General features: G+C 53.8%; 1 pseudogene; it reads left to right on the top strand.

Moving 5' to 3' along the window:
• Positions 1-5127: 5127 nt before the first annotated feature.
• LOC100596127 lies at positions 5128-11667 on the top strand (annotated as a pseudogene).
• Positions 11668-12615: the final 948 nt, after the last annotated feature.

Genomic DNA, 12615 nt, shown 5'->3' with positions numbered 1-12615 from the left:
CTCTGCCACTGTGCAGCCTGCTGAATGGCAGCCTCCTTGCCCATTACATCATTCCAGGCTTCCCTTTCATGGGTCACCTTCTCCCTCCCAACACAATGCCAGAATCCACCCCAGGAGGATAGGGACCGGGAACCAAATTGTGGCACCATGAGTGGAGACCCTGGAGGCAGACATGGGTGTAGGCACAGAGTGGAAACATGCTAGGCCTGGCCGACGGGTGACAAGCACAGAGGATGGGGACATTCAAGGGCAGACACGGGCTGCAGGCACAGCAGAGAAGACCTGGGCTACAGTCATAGGGGATCCAGACAAAAAGGGAGCTCGCTGGCTACAGCTGCATGGCAGAGAGGCACACCAGGGACAGACATGGGTACAGGTACAGGATAGAGGAGTAGGTGAAGGTTGGTGTGGGCAGGGTGCACAGAGATAAAGACACCCGAAGGTAGATGTGGCTGTAGGCTGAAGGGTGGAGTCACAAGACTCCTAATGTGGGCTGCATGGACAAGGGCTGGAGACACAGGAAGACAGGCATGGGAAGCAGGCACACTCAATGACAGGCCTCTGCTGCAGTAACAACGGACGGAGACACTCAATGAAAGAGACTGGCTGCAGGTACAAACACTGGGGATAGGAGTTTTGGGCATAGTCTCCTGGGAGAAATGATCCAGAAAAAGGACAGAAATGGGCTGAAGGCACAGGGGAAGGAGACGCACAAATGCAGACATGGCCCAAAAAGCATGGATGAAAACACTGACTGTGGACATGGATTGGGGGACAGAGAATGTAGCAAACATAAGCTGGCATGGGCAGAAGCTCAGGGGACAGACAGACAAAAACATCAGAATGGGCTGCAAACACAGGGATTGAGGCACAGGAGGACTGCTACTGCCTGAAGGCTAAGGAGATGGCAACATTCAAGGCAAGCAATGTCCTGCAAGCACACAGGATGGAGACTCACACGGCTGGCACCGGCTGCAGGAGCAAGAAATGGAGACTTCTGACAGGGGGCATAAAGTGCAGGCAGAGGACAGACCAGGTGACAATACACAAGGGCAGACATGGGCTTCAGTCATTAAGGGATGGCGATACTGGTGAGAAGATACAGGCTTCAGGCACAAGGATGGAGACACACAAGGCCTGGCATGGCTGTAGGCAATACAGGGTGGAGACACTGGGAGGTCAACGCGGCTGCAGACACAGGGTTTGGAAACACCTGACAGAAAATGTGGGCTGTCAGATAAATCCCTGCTTAGAGAGAAATTTACAGCCTTAAAGGAACGTGTTAGAATAGAAAAAAAGATTGACAATCAGTCATATAAACTCCCTTCTCAAGAATTAAAAATGATCAAAATGACAGAATGCAGAATTAAAGTAATAAAGAGCAGACATCAATGAAATAGGAAAAAAATGCAACAGAAACAAATCAAGGATAAAAGTTGGTTTATAGGGTCGGGCACGGTGGCTCAACGTTTGTAATCCCAGCACTTTGAGAGGCCAAGGCGGGCGGATCACGAGGTCAGGAGATCAAGACCATCCTGGCTAACACAGTGAAACCCTGTCTCTACTAAAAAATACAAAAAATTAGCCGGGCGTGGTGGCGGGTGCCTGTAGTCCCAGCTACTTGGGAGGCTGAGGCAGGAGAATGGCCTGAACCTGGGAGGCGGAACTTGCAGTGAGCCGAGATCGCACCACTGCACTCCAGCATGGGCAACAGAGTGAGACTCCGTCTCAAAAAAAAAAAAACGTTGATTTATAAATATTAATACACTTAATAAACCACCAGTGAAACTAACTAAGGCAAAGAGAAAAGACACAAAAAACCAATATCAGGAATCAAAACAGAAGCCTGCCCTACAGAGCAGTGTATTAAGACACTAGGAGGGTTCTGTGAAATACTTAGGACTACAAGTTTGACAACAGAGATTCAAATAACATCACACTGAAAAATAAACTTACTAGGCCGGACATGGTGGCTTACGCCTGTAATCCCAGCACTTTGGGAGATTGAAGCAGGTGGATCACCTGAGGCCAGGAGTTCGAGACCAGCCTAGCCAACATGCCGAAAACCCATCTCTACTAAAAAATACAGCCGGGCACTGTGGCTCACACCTGTAATCCCAGCAATTTGGGAGGCTGAGGCAGGTGGACCACGAGGTCAGGAGTTTGAGACCAGCCTGGCCAACATAGTGAAACTCTGTGTCTACTAGAAACACAAAAATTAGCCGGGCGTGGTGGCGGGTGCCTGTAGTCCCAGCTACTTGGGAGGCTGAGGCAGGAGAATGGCCTGAACCTGGGAGGCGGAACTTGCAGTGAGCCGAGATCGCACCACTGCACTCCAGCATGGGCAACAGAGTGAGACTCCGTCTCAAAAAAAAAAAACGTTGATTTATAAATATTAATACACTTAATAAACCACCAATGAAACTAACTAAGGCAAAGAGAAAAGACACAAAAAACCAATATCAGGAATCAAAACAGAAGCCTGCCCTACAGAGCAGTGTATTAAGACACTAGGAGGGTTCTGTGAAATACTTAGGACTACAAGTTTGACAACAGAGATTCAAATAACATCACACTGAAAAATAAACTTACTAGGCCGGACATGGTGGCTTACGCCTGTAATCCCAGCACTTTGGGAGATTGAAGCAGGTGGATCACCTGAGGCCAGGAGTTCGAGACCAGCCTAGCCAACATGCCGAAAACCCATCTCTACTAAAAAATACAGCCGGGCACTGTGGCTCACACCTGTAATCCCAGCAATTTGGGAGGCTGAGGCAGGTGGATCACGAGGTCAGGAGTTTGAGACCAGCCTGGCCAACATAGTGAAACTCTGTGTCTACTAGAAACACAAAAATTAGCCGGGCGTGGTGGCACGTACCTGTAATTCCAGCTACACAGGAGGCTGAGGCTGGAGAATTGCTTGAATACGAGAGGCGGAAGTTGCAGTGAGCCAAGATCGCGCCACTGCACTCTAGCCTGGGAGACAGAGCGAGACTCTGTCCCCCAAAAAATAAAAGTAAAAATAAAAATAAACATACTAAAATGGACACAGAAATAACATAAAACAAGACAACTCCTACATATACCAAAGGATTTGAACTATTAAAAGTCAAACCAGCCAACAAAAATACTCTTCCACATGGAAAATTCCATACCTAAAGAAATATACCAAATATTTAAGGAAGAAAACACCTAAATTTCTCAGACTCTTCCAAAGAGAAGAAATATAGGAAATATTTTTCAGTGTTTTGTGTGTGTGTGTGTGAAGCCAGCATTACGTTGACACCACAATCTGAACAGGACATTAGAAAAAAAAAATTATAGGCCCTCTCTTTCATTAACACAAATACAAATATTCTAAAACAATCATATCATATGAATTAAACCACATATGGAAATGTAACACATGGATACCAAGTGGGATATACTAAAAAATGCAGGATCGGTTAACATCCAAAAATAGTTCATGTAAAATATCCTATTTTCAGAAAAATAGGAGAAAAACATATTATTTACAGTATATGTAAAAAAAAGCATTTATTCAGATTCAACAATTAGTCATAACTAACTCTTAGCATATGTAAAAGAAGGCAGCTTCCTTAATCGGATTAAGTTTGTCTAAAATGAAATTACAGCAAAGTACATAAGGAATACAGGATCACTGAAACCTTTTCCCTGGAATCAGAACCAGACACACCGTGCTCAGGAGGTGTGATTGGGACAACAAAAGAAGAAAATAAAGAAAAATAAAGGTATAAGAACCAACATTTAAGCAATATAGCTGGTATTATACGTGGCTGACACTAAGTACGTATTTAATTATGTAAGTACGTAAGTACATAACTACATGTACATAAATACATGAAAAACCCACCACAATCCAAAAATGATGGCTATGACTATGTGAATTAAGCCAGGTAACACGACACAAAACCAATCTATAAAATCAATTAGTTTCTTATTTACCACCAAGAAAGAAATGTGAAATAAAATTAAGGTACAATGACCAGACTAAGAAACAACTATCTGGACTAGAAATGACCCCATAAAGGATTAATTTGTAGAATACCTTTTTAAATTCTTCAAATCAACACAAATAAGGACACAAATGACCCAACAGAAAAGCCAGCACTGAAAATGAAGACAAAGATGCAAAGGCCAATAAATATTCACAAAACGTCACTTTACTAACTTATTTCCAGTTCCAGATGACAGGAGGCCCTCAGGGACTCAGGAGGCAGGACCACAGGGAGGTGACAGCGCCAGCAGCAGGAGGGCGGGCCTCTGCCTTGGCCCAAGCCGGGCCACAGCTCCTGGCGGGCTCCGGGGGCTGGGAAGCCGGAGCAGCCTGGCGCTCCTGGCCCCTGCACACGCTTCCGTCCCTCCACCCCGTTCCTCTCTCTCTCTCTGTGCCTTGGGCCCCGTGGGATCCAGACTCACCAGGCCCGAGACGTTGGGAGAATGGAGAAGCGCTTGCCAGCCGAAAGTCCTCCAGGAACACCTGAAGGAAGCTTCGCCTGCACCTGGGACACCCTTCCCTGATGCTGGCCTCAAGGCAGGCGCGCCACACACGCTTCCGACCACACCGCAGAAGAGTACGCGAACCCAGCCTCCACGAAGAGAAAATGGCGGAATGGGCCTTCGCCTCCCTTTTATAGCGGCTGTACTCAACCGCTGTATCTTGGAAGCTTGGTTCTGATTGGGTGAGAAGGAACTTTTTTCGACAACTCTTATTGGATAATAGTCTCCTGCTCTGACTGGATAATCTTAACTAATCAGAGTTGGAGACTTATCCAATCTGTATTGTAGTACAGAGTCTACTCTCATCCTATCAGAAAGAGGCTTCCGGCCGGGCGCGGTGGCTCACGCTTGTAATCCCAGCACTTTGGGAGGCCGAGGCGGGCGGATCACAAGGTCAGGAGATCGAGACCACGGTGAAACCCCGTCTCTACTAAAAATACAAAAAAAATAGCCGGGCGTGGTGGCGGGCGCCTGTAGTCCCAGCTACTCGGAGAGGCTGAGGCAGGAGAATGGTGTGAACCCGGGAGGCGGAGCTCGCAGCGAGCCGAGATCACGCCACTGCACTCCAGCCTGGGTGAGAGAGCGAGACTCCGTCTCAAATAAAAAAAAAAAAAAAAAAAAAAAAAAAAGAGGCTTCCAGGATATGTCCTTTGAATACAGACATTATAAAAGGGAGGCAAAGATCTGCACCTGCCGTGGAGGTTGGGCTCATGTGCTCCTCTGCATTGGAGTTAGCCAAGGAGCGTGTGCAGAACACTTGCCTCGTAGGCCAGCCGTAGAGAAGGATGTCCCAAGTGCAGGCGAAGTTTTGTTCATGTGTTCCTGGAGGATTTTTCCCGTGGCAAGCGCTTCTCCATCCTCCAGCACCTCAGGCCTGGTGAGTCTGGATGTGACCGCTTCCTATGGGGGCCCCAGGCACAGAAAGATGCAAAGGAGGGTGGATGGAAGGGGAACGTGGGCAGGGCCCAGAGAGCATCAGGTTGCCCGTTTCACCAGGCACCCCTGCTCCGGTGCAAGGCGGAGGCCGGCCAGGGGACCCAGAGCCGGGCTTGGGGTGGTGGGCAGGGCAGGGTGGGGCTGTGGGGTGGGGCACATGGCCCACCCGAGGAGCCACATCTTGGGGAGCCTGGAGTGGGGAGGGGACTGGCTGGGGTCTCTGTAAGAACCTCTTCTTGGGCAATGTCCTTTAGGTTTCCTGTGGGCTGAGACCTGAGATAAATGCGCCTCCCCTGACCCTGAGGTCTCTTGGGGTACAGAAGGGTGAGAGGAGTGGAAGGGGGCATCCCCCTCTCGGTTGGTTTAGATTCTCTCTTAGCACAGCCCACCATTTCCCCATTCTATAGCTGAGCCCCTGTTTGCCCACCCCAGCCTGGAGTGTAAACCTGGGGAAAGGTTTACACGAGGAGACTGGGTTAGCAAGGGCTTCTAGGGATGGGGCAGGGTCAGAAGCTGACTGGATGGAACTGTAGCCCCTAGAGTGCATTCCTGGGTGTCAGGCTCTGCAGAAGGGGTCAGTGTGGACACTGCACCCCTCTGGAGCCCCAATTTCTTTATCTGCCATGTGAGTTGGCCTCCGAGGCTTGTTGGTATTTCTGTGCTGTGAGGTGGGCCTGGTGGGTTTGGGCTCAGTTTCCAAGGCAGGATAGGCTCTCGGTCCCCTCTTTCTCTTCAGCCCCGGGCCAGCACCGTGGGTGGAGCAGCGTGGTGTGAAAGACAGCAACTTCGGGGGGGCGGTGGTCACCTGACACTGCAACCCATTTCCCCACCAGACAGGGTTGAGGCGGGCCGGGCTGGGGTGGTGGCTGCCTGGGAGGGCCTGGGGACGGTGCAGTCCTGCCTTCTCCTCTTCTCCGTATTAGGTCATGGGAAATCATAGCTGGAGGGCCCGCCCGAATCACAGGTGACAGCCTGAGAGCAGTGGCACGCACACGCACACGCACAGCACCCAGCACGAGGATTTTGAGAAATGAGGCAAATTCCCGATGATGGGTGGGGAGGGGGTCCCCAGCCACTTGGGAGCTGGCAGGTGGCCCATGGTGATGAAAGCCCAGGGGAATGGAAACAGAGGAGCAAGCCTGCTGTAATCGCTACGCCCACTTGGTGGCCTATAAAGGAAGCATGTGAACCCCGGCAGCCCTACACAACTTAGGGTCCCTCTCCTCTCCAGCCCTTCTCCTGTGTGCCTGCCTCCTGCCGCCGCCACCATGACCACCACCATCTGCCAGTTCACCTCCTCCAGCTCCATCAAGGGCTCCTCCGGCCTGGGGGACGGCTCCTCCCGCACCTCCTGCCGGCTGTCTGGCGGCGTGGGTGCCGGCTCCTGCAGGCTGGGATGTGCTGGCGGCCTGGGCAGCGCCCTCGGGGGTAGCAGCTACTCCAGCTGCTACAGCTTTGGCTCTGGCGGTGGCTATGACAGCAGCTTTGGGGGCGTTGATGGGCTGCTGGCCAGAGGTGAGAAGGCCACCATGCAGAACCTCAATGACCGCCTGGCCTCCTACCTGGACAAGGTGTGCGCCCTGGAGGAGGCCAACACTGAGCTGGAGGTGAAGATCCGTGACTGGTACCAGCGGCAGGCCCCGGGGCCCGCCCATGACTACAGCCAGTAGTACAGGACAATTGAGGAGCTGCAGAACAAGGTAGGGCCTGCTGGTGGGAGGGGTCTCTGGGGGGCATGACTTCTTCCCCCCAACTCCTGCCCTGGCCAGAGGCCTGGAGTCCAGCCATAGGATCTCAGGGAGCCAAGGGTGGTTTGGCTGTGGCTTAGCTTCTGGGAACCTGCCTTGGGGCCCCTGTGTGGCCCACATCCCCTTTTTCTGGGGGCAGCAGGCTGAGTCAGGAACAAACCGGCCTCATGGAGCCCCTTGGAGCCTCAGTTTCTCCCTCGTGGAGCTCCTCCACCTGGAGAGGTTGTAGGATGAGGCAGGAGGATGCAGATGGAGGGCTTGGCCAATGTGCCGCTGGATGCGTGGTGTCTTGCTCCTTTGGAGCAGGGGTCAGCAGGAGGGGGTTTTGGGAGATGTGGAGTGGGGGTGTCTGAGTGAGCTCCCCATAGCACCTGCTGCGAGGGGAGGTAGAAAGGAGGGGGCGGGACCTCAGGGTGGGGAAGGCCTCTGATGTGCCTTATTTGGGGATTTTTCTGGCTTCTCCTTTCCTCCTGCTGTCCCTTAAGATGGGCTCAGCAAACCCCAGGGGGCAGGGCTGCTGGCTGGAGCCCAGGGTTAAGGATTAGGAGGGGTCCTGACTTGTGATTTGGAACCACTGTTTGGTGAGGGCTCCTTTAGCCTCCTTTTGGGGGAACCTGTAAGGGGCACCCTCTAGCTGACTGTAAAAGGAGGGGGTTGCCCACATCCCCTCCCTTGTTCTAGAATTCTGGGACAGCTTCTGCCCTGGGGACATTTTCCCTTTCTTTTCTGGTTGCCTCATAGTCCCAGCCAGCTGTCTCTTCTCCTTTAAGGCTGAGCCTGGCATGGGGGTCTGGTGGGGTATTGAGTAGCGGGGGAAGAAGAGGCACCTTTCAGCCCTTCAGACTCCTGCTTGCCCCTCCTCTGCCAATAATACAGCACAGGGCAAGGGAGGCGCTGGGCGGGAAGAGAGGCCCCGAGGCAGGAAGATCTGCTCAGAACCCTGGTGTGGGCTCAGCCACCCCCATCCAATGACCTGACTACTCTCCCATCTCCTCAGATCCTCACAGCCACCTGGACAATGCCAACATCCTGCTACAGATTGACAATGCCCATCTGGCTGCTGCTGACTTCCCCACCAAGTGAGTCCTAGCTGTGGGCTTGGGCAGCCTTGGGCCAGCTGGGGGAGGATCTCAGGGTACCCCTCCTGACCCCAGGACTCCTTAGTTGCTTGTGGCAAGGCCCAGGAGCTCAGGGTGGGGCAGTCCTAGGAGCCCCACTCCTTAGTCCAGGATGCAGTGAAGGCAGACAGTTCTGAAGATTGCTGGGCTTAGGCAGGGAATAGAAGAGAGGGAGGGGAGGCAGGAGGCAGAGAGAAGTAAGGAAGCTGGTGGGCGTGGGATCTGGCCCTGTGATGGTCCCGGGGCCCCGAGGCTGGAATTTGTTTCCACTCAACCCTCTCGTCAGCCTTTCCAACCCCTTAGAGTCCTGGCAAAATGAAGGCAGGTGAGCAGCCAGGACCTGGACCTGCAGGTCCAAGCAGCCTGGGCTGAAGTCCCTGATTCCCACCGCAGGTTTGAGACAGAGCAGGCCCTGCGCCTGAGTGTGGAGGCCGATATCAATGGCCTGCGCAGGGTGCTGGATGAGCTGACCCTGGCCAGAGCCGACCTGGAGATGCACATTGAGAACCTCAAGGAGGAGCTGGCCTACCTGAAGAAGAACCACGAAGAGGTGAGGTGGCTGGGGCAGAAGGTGAAAGATGCTGAGGAGTGGGTGGCAGAGCCCTGGGGCTGGGCCATGGCTGAGGCCGCGGGAGAGAGCAGAGCAGGCGCACTGGGATTAGTCACCTTAGAGGGCTTCCCTGTCTGCAGAGCCCTGATCCTTGGGGTCCAGCGTGCAGAGCAGACTCCTCTTTGTACCACATTGCTTCTCTGTACCCAAGGAACCTCCCAGGGTCCCGCAGAGGCTCCCTCTACCTGCCCTGGCCTCCCTCACGAGGGCGGGGGGATAAGTAAGGAAGTCTCCTTCTTGTCCCATTTCGCACTCTCAAAGCTGAACATCTACCTAGAAGCTTGGAAATTAGAGGGGAAATTTTGGGGGCATAGGCCTAATAATTAGATTTTATTTTGGAGAGCAGTTGGTCTAATGGAGGAGGTAGAGTCTGATGGTGGAGGCAATACTGAGCAGATGAATAAAAATCATTTAGAGGGTCAGATAGAGCAGTGGGAGAACAAAGGAGGGGTCCCTGTGGGGAGTGGGGTCCCCTCGTGGGGGAAGGCTTGGGAGTGAGAGGTCAAGATGGGTCCAGATGCGCACATCCACATCCCCTTTTTCCATAGGAGATGAACGCCTTGGGAAGCCAAGTGGGTGGTGAGATCAATGTGGAGATGGACGCTGCCCCAGGCGTGGACCTGAGCCGCATCCTGAACGAGATGCGTGATCAGTATGAGGAGATGGCAGAGAAGAAACTCAAGGATGCCGAGGATTGGTTCTTCAGCAAGGTGGAGGCTGCTGCAGGCCAGAGGTCTCTCTTAGGGGCTGGGGCTCAGGGGCCTTAGCACTGACAGTAAGCCCACAGCCAGGTGTCTTGGAGGTGCCCCCTCCTCAGCAAGCTGCATGGACCACAGGGTCACCCGCTGCATCAACAGACCTGGAGCTGAGCTCAAGCTGGGATCTGGGGGGTGGGTGGGGAGGTAGGGAGCCCCCACAGAATAAAGGCAGAGGGTAAAGACCTTGGGAGTCCCCACCTCTCTCTCAAGAAGTCAGGAACTAGCACCAAGAGCCAGGCTACATGTTCTGGCTGGTTCTCAAGTTTCCGGTCTGTGCCTCCCACATGCAGGGATTAACCATAAAAAGTTAACATTTCAAATGGCATGTTTCTGGGCTTCGGGACGTGGGAAGCTGGTGAGAAGGCACCACTCTCTCCACAGTTAGATTTGGGAGGAGGCCTGACTTGGGAGAGGGATCCAGGCTCACACCACCCTGTCCTGTGTCCTGTCTGCAGACAGAGGAGCTGAACCACGAGGTGGCTACCAACAGCGAGCTGGTGCAGAGCGGCAAGAGCGAGATTTTGGAGCTCCGGTGCACCATGCAGGCCTTGGAGGTCGAGCTGCAGTCCCAGTTCAGCATGGTAGGAACAGTCTTGTGCATGGGGGTGGGCCCAGAAGAGGACACTGACAACCCTCACTGACCCCTGGTCTTCCTGCCCTCCTGCACAAAGCATCCCTGGAGGGCAACCTGGCGGAGACAGAGAACCGCTACTGCATGCAGCTGTCCCAGATCCAGGGGCTGATGGCAGCGTGGAGGAGCAGCTGGCCCAGCTTCGCTGCGAGATGGAGCAGCAGAACCAGGAGTACAAGATCCTCCTGGACGTGAAGACGCAGCTGGAGCAGGAGATCGCCACCTATCGCCACCTGCTGGAGGGCAAGGATGCCCGGTGAGTGGGGGAGCCTGGGGTCAGGGCTGGGGGCCTTTTGGCAGGGGTGGGGCACTCAGACTCACATCTAATTTCCTCTCTGTTTTTTTTTTTTTTCTTTCAGGCTGACTCAGTACAAGAAAGAGCATAAGCATCTTCGTGGCTGAGGCCTTGGGGATTGGGTGCATGGGACAGGCAGCCCACCTGCACATTGCTGGGGCTGGGTCCCCAGGGGCTCCAGGAGTTGATGGCTGTCCCTCAGCAGGGGTGGGAGAAGTGACCCATTAGCACTGAGGATTGATACTCAAGAAAAGATCAAATGAGGGAGACGCCGTCTGGTCTGATGGGGGTGGGGCAGGGAACTGGTCCTTACCTTGGAGATCCTAGTCTGATGGAGGAGACAGGTCCCAGCTCTGGAGATTGTCATCTGATGGGAAGATAGGAACATGGTCTCACGATCTTTGCTCTTGACAGCTTTTGGATGAGCAAAAACAGTCCTGTCTCTGGGAACTCTAGCCTGATGGGAAATAGGGACATGGTTCCTTGTCCTCCAAATTCCAGTCTGATGGAGAAGATATGATCCTAGCCCCAGGGTTCCTAGTCTAACAGAGGAGATAGGGGCCTGGTTTTTGTCTTGGCCATCCTAGTCTGATGGGGGAGATGGGAGCAAGTCTATGTCCTGGAGACTGCAGAGAAATGGAGACGGATTTCATGGAGTCTACATGGCTCCTCCCTGGCAGATTACACTGGGTCAGAATCAAATAACCCATCTGGGGAGGCAAGACTCACACAGGGCCACCGGCAGAGGGATGGGATGGGAGGGAGGCGGTGGCAGGGACAGGAGGGATGTGTGTGCAGTGTGATGTCGAGGTGCCAGTGGAGGCACTCACAGCACCTGGGGGAGGACGAGGGAGAGAGCCGGCTCCTGTCCATGAGGGCTAGGGGGCAAGCGAGGGTCTCCTGGCCCCTACCCACTTTAAAGTGCCTGCTTCTCCTGCAGCGGTGACCACCCGTCAGGTGTGTAGCATTGTGGAAGAGGTCCAGGATGGCAAGGTCATCTCCTCCCGCGAGCAGGTCCACCAGACCACCGACTGAGGACTCAGCTTCCCCGGCCAGCCTCCCAAGAGGCAGGGAGGCAGCTGCCCCATCTGCCCTGCAGTCTTCAGCCTCTCCAGCCTCAGCCCCCTGCTTCAGTCCCTTCCCCATGCTTCCCTGCCGGATGACAATAAAGATCGTTGACTCAGCTATGAAATGTGTCCTTGTTCTGGCCCCTGAAGTGGACACCAGGGACAAAAGGGTGAAATGGGAAGGAGTGAGGATGAGGGGAGATGATGCTTGGATACCCCCTGTTGTTGGCTGGCAGGTCAGGGGTCAGCTTAGAACAGCATAAAGAGTAAGTCTGGGGAGAGTTTGGAGGGGGGTGCTCCCATCTCCCAAGGGCTGGAGATTTTCAGGGGGTGGTCCAGGCTGCACTAGACCCGGGGTGGAGTTGGTGTATCAGATGTGGTCCTAGGTGGCCACTGCTTGCCCTGTGAGTAGCTCTGTGGCCTCGGGAAGTTAGGCAGTCACTTCCCCTCACTGAGCTTTGCTGTCTCATCCATAAATGGATGGGAATATCTCAGGTGTGGGAGCCTGAATCCTCAGAGATGACTCACTCAATCAGTTGCTCCTCCTGTCCTGTGGACTGTGCCCTCCCCGTAGATGGGGCACAAAGTAGTCAAGGGCTGGGATACGCACAAAGGGAGGGTGGGTGGGGGAGGCAGTCTGGGTGGTTGGGGCCCAAGAGGGGCTCCCATTGTCTCCACCCTGGGAATGTGAGCGGGAGGCTGGTGTTTTCAGGGAAGGCTACAGACCCCAGGCAGGTATGGGAGAAAGGGTGGGGCCTCTCTCAGGGATGTTTCCTCACATGGTCAGCTGTTGCTCAGGATGCGGACAGGGCAGAGTGGGGGGCACTGCAGATGGGGTGACTGTGCCCAGGGAGCAGTGCCACTCTCCCTGGCGGTCTGGATCCTCTTTGGTTCCCCACTAGAGACAGGGGTGGCATGAGGGAGGGTACAA

The sequence above is a fragment of the Nomascus leucogenys genome, chromosome 14 (genome assembly GCF_006542625.1).
Source record: "Nomascus leucogenys isolate Asia chromosome 14, Asia_NLE_v1, whole genome shotgun sequence".
Lineage (NCBI taxonomy): Eukaryota > Metazoa > Chordata > Mammalia > Primates > Hylobatidae > Nomascus > Nomascus leucogenys.
Note: the sequence above shows the minus strand (reverse complement) of the source record. Positions and strands in the feature narration are given on the sequence as shown.